The following is a 4668-nucleotide window of genomic DNA, read 5'->3' on the forward strand; positions in this document are numbered from 1 at the left end:
GCATTGGACTACTAACTGTAAGGTCAGTGGTTCTAAACCACCAGCTGCTCTGTGGGAGCACGATGAGGCTGTCTGCCACTGTAAAAAGTCTCAGAAATCCAAAGGGGCAGTTCTGCACTGTCCTGAAGTGCCTCTGTAACTCAGAATTGACTTTATGACAGTGGGTACAACTATAGCCATGTTCACACTCTAGCTTATGCCAGTTGTAACTTCCGTCAACCTCGCTACACTGCCCTAGCACAGCAAAAGTAAACATGCTCACAATTTTACTATTTATCCACCAAATCTGTACCTGTCAATTCTTGTTCCCTTATATAATTTATCTAGTCATCTAAACCAGAGTCTGTTCCTTCTTATCCTTCCTCCTCATCCTACATCTATTCTACCACAAAACACTGTCATCTCAGTTTTAAACATCTTTCAAACTTGTTTAACTTTATTTATTTTCATTAGTACCAGTGATGATTCAGGTAACCATCATCTCTTCCCTTGAGAACTGCTATTTTCATGAGCCCAACACCATAATTTTAGAATTGTTTCTTCTGATTATTGCTTCACATGGTAGTCAGGCAATATTTTGGAAGTATATTTTGTTGTCATGTTGAGAATGAGAATCCCAGAGTGTGTCAGACAATACAGTCTCCCAAATTGGAGAAAACTAGATGTTAATCTCACCTACACCAACTGTGTGAACATCTCTGAGCTTCAGTTTAATCTTCTGGAAAATGGGCATACTCCTGAATTTTACTTCGCTGCTCGGTAATGAAAACCCAAATTGTCCTACAAAGGTAATGTGTCTTGACACACAGTAAAAACCCAAACAATCTAACTCACTCATTCATTTGCAGACTCTTTGTTCATTGCCACTACTCGTAAAATTACATTTCAATACCAACAGATGGCCTGAGTGCTCTCTTCTTACGCTGTGTTTCTGTTCTTTTCTTTGGGAATTATGAAGCTCTTTCCGTTTCTTGGATGCATCATGATTTTCTTTTTAGAACTTCGAGTTTTCTTCATTGTACTGATTCCATCTGGAACACTACTCATCCCTTGTGTTGTTCCGTCTTCCGGTCTGAAATCAGGTGTTTCCCTCTCTAGGAAGTCTCCTCTATTTCCACAGAGTTGATTTTATTGATCATACTAAGAGGTTGCGTAGGACATTACCTTACCTTATAAGGCACTGATTGTTCAGTATTATAATGTTCTGTTTACTTGTTTGTACTGTTCAGGGGTCTGTAAATTCTTTGGGAGACCCAGAGTGTGTCTATCTTTTCTCACCATCTTGTCTGAATCATGTAACATACATACTACTTCAGCCATAGTGATTGTTTACTAGGTCAGTGTTGAATAAATGAGGACTAGCAGCCATTCTGTTCTTGCTTTATATTGGGTAGGTGCTGTTTTTATCTTACACATGAGGACTATTCAGCTCAGAAAAATCACAAGTTCATGTAATAAACTTTTGGAATTATTTTGTCTTAGTCAAAGGCTAGCCTCTTTATATGATACCGGGTATTTAGAAAACTGTTGTGTTAATTATTCACAGACAGACAACTGGTTGTTCTATGACCAGTCATAATTAAATGGAAGCTCATAAGGCATAATTTTAAAATGGATTTCCATTGATGGGATTTCATGTAAGTAAAACATTTAAATTGTTTTTAAAATGGGGATACATAATTCTCCAGATATACAAGAGGGGGTATGTGAAAATATGTGAAATTCTGAAAAAGGGACTTTTCAAATGATTTCTAAACATCATTAATTTACTCTCTGTGTATAAACATCTTTGAGCAGAATCAGACACATAACAAATGCTCAACGACAGATTTCCATGGTAATTACCTCTATTCTTTTGTACAAACACTGTGTGTATAGGCATGTATGCCTGTATGCATAGGCAGCCACTGCTTGTTCAGTAAATTTCACAATAGGCATCCACACCCATATTGGGGACACAAAATCAGTTATCTCTTGCCACATCCCTTGCAAGGGAAGTAGTTGTGCTTCTCAGAAAATCTCAGACTTGAATTTAGAAAAAACAAACAAACAAAGTGCTAGAAGGAGATTGCACATCTAAAGTTCCGTGATTTAGAGAAGAGAGTTGTATCTGTGGCGAGGAACCAGGAAGCACTTGGTTGGAGCCTCTTCCAGCACTCTTCAGACACACAGAGATACTGCAGGCTTTCACAAAGGTAGGTCCCGGGACTTGTCTTCCTCGACTTTTGGGCTAATGGTTTTCTTACGGGTTGGTCCTAGAGATCTTTGGCTAGATAGCCCTTCTTGGGAGTGGAATGAGAGAGGTCACTTCCTGTGATTCTAGATTGGGTGGTTCACCAAAAACTCACTGCCATCCAGTCCATGCCAACTCATAGTCACCCTATAGGACACCATTGAACTGCCCCTGTGAGTTTCTGGGACTGTAACTCTTTAGGAGAATAGAAAGCCCATCTTTTACCAGCAGAGCAGCTGGTGATTTTGAACTGCCTATCTTGCAGTTATCAGCCCAACGAGCAAACAATAAGCCACCAGAGTTCCTCTGGTTGTTGGAGGACCCCCTTAAAGGTATATTTAAACTGTTCTGGGAGTAGTTTTTGCTACAAAGGATGAAACCTTGGGAAGGTTAATAAAGTTATTTAAATTTTTTTCTCTGAAACTCTAACCCATCACATAGCTGAGAGCAATACTTTAAACTTTGAACTAATTGTTTGAAGCCCATTTCTTGGTGTTTATTCTCTGCCTCCAATATATTATTTTGTAATAAGACATTTAAGAAAAAAATATCTGCCTCATGCAGAATTGGGGGAATGTGATATGGGGCAAATTCAATGTTCCCAGCCTTACATGTTTAAATTGCTCCATGAGGTAGATCTGTGGCCTATTTCTCCAACTGTCTCTGGTGCCATGTACTGGACACTGGACCCTAAACTGAAGCTAGGGGAATGTACCTGCTGATGTAATGAATGCTTGGATTTCTGTGGTGTGAAGGTTCGCTGTGGTCTTTACCTGTTGTCAAGTCTCCCTGATTCATTGAGGCCACATATGTGCTGCGGTGTGAAGGTTATTGTTTTTATGTGCTCTTGAATTGGTCCTTATGCACAGTGATCCTAAGTCTTAGAGGGTTTCCTGTGCTGTTATATAAACTCAAGGTCCTTGGGTAAATAGAGCACTAGCCCTGGGTGACAAGAATCTGATATGGTACCACAGAAATTGAGCAACAACATAAGAAACCTTTGGAAATATTATTTTGATGCAATATCTCTGTCCTGGCAGAAGTTTAAAGTCTGACTGAAGAGACAGTAAATATAGAAACAAGCTATGTGGTCATCATTTCTTTTAGAAGAATAAATACCAGACTAGTCCCAAGGAGCTGGAATAAAAGGTGTTCCAAATATCCAAATAGTGGCTATTCTGCACTATTTTCACACACACACACACACACACACCCCGCCCCATTCATCCTTTGAATATAGTTCATCATGTTCCTGGGTTCTGAGATTTGCTGCCATGTCTCACAGAAACTCATAAACTTTCAGGAAATATCTCATATAGTTGTGTGTCACAGGAAACCAGCGTCTAACAACTGAAGGCACAATTGCATGGTTATAATATATAAAGATTATGGTAAAGTCACAGAGAATAGGAGAGTTTGGAGAGAGAATAAAATCAAGGGGTCCAACACATTTTATGGTAGTATGCTCATCTCAGCCCCTCTTGGTGGTCCACGTGGAGGTGGGAGAAGAGAGGAGAAATCTTTACTGTTTGGGATATTTACAGGTAGCCACAGGACATGCATATTCAGTAGTTACATACATCACAAGGTGGGTGGAATCTACAGTAAGGTCCCTGAGCTCACAGGTGAGGAAAACTAATACCTGCATTGGGGAAGGTATGAGGGGGGTTGGGTGACACAGTGGAAGAGATAGCAACAGGGTGTCTACTTCTGCAGGAGATGACATCAACCACGTGCTCACTTTAAGGCTGCAGAGCTGTGAGGGGAGAATCTGTGGGAATGCTATTTAAAGCAGCATAGCCTCTCCTTGAGCTGGAGCGTCAGTGCTGTCCTCTGAAGTGAATTCTTCTGGTGGGGAGAATTAGTTGTTCACTTAGTTGGTATTGGGGCCGGCCCCTCAGGCCTCTCTATTGGTTCCCTGCTTCGTGTCAGTGTGTTGTGTTCTTGTCTTGGAGCTCCGGGTTGAAGTCTGGTCCATCTTTCCCTGTGGAGACACAATCAATGCCCTCCCCCTGTGTGGGGTAGTGCCCTGTTCCCCCAGCTACCCATGTCATTCCCCTCACCCCATCCTTTTGAGTGGGCTACCATATGTATCCCTGAGTTTAGTCTGGTCCCTGCCATATTATGCATGTATACAGTAGTTTCTTCCCTATGCCCCTTTTGGAGATTTTGAGCTTACCTCAGTGAACTCATGTTGTACTTGTCCTTTTGTGCTTGGCTTACTTAACTTAGCATAATTTCCTCCAGTTCTTCTCCTGCTGCGATGTGCTTCATGCATTCATCACTGCTTTGTAGGGATGCCTAATACTCCATTGCATGTATGTACCACAGTTTTGTAATCCATTCTTCTGTTGATGGAAATTTGAGCTGTTTCAACAAATGGGTGCATAAGCAAACGTGGCGAAGAAAGCTGATGGTGCCCGGCTATCAAAAAG

The 4668-nt window shown here is 41.0% G+C and overlaps 1 protein-coding gene across 1 annotated transcript in view; it reads left to right on the plus strand.

The window, feature by feature from the left end:
• Positions 1-2132: 2132 nt before the first annotated feature.
• The window catches only part of LOC101642312 (membrane-spanning 4-domains subfamily A member 4A-like), a 24766-nt gene continuing 22230 nt past the window's right edge, over positions 2133-4668 (plus strand). The window contains exon 1 of the mRNA XM_045297092.1: positions 2133-2195. The gene's annotated coding sequence lies outside the window, so the exon portion shown is untranslated. The remainder of the gene's footprint in view (positions 2196-4668) is intronic.

This window comes from Echinops telfairi, unplaced genomic scaffold (assembly GCF_000313985.2).
Source record: "Echinops telfairi isolate 266 unplaced genomic scaffold, ASM31398v2 ScPeMD7_7416;HRSCAF=8454, whole genome shotgun sequence".
In the NCBI taxonomy this organism is placed as follows: Eukaryota; Metazoa; Chordata; class Mammalia; order Afrosoricida; family Tenrecidae; genus Echinops; species Echinops telfairi.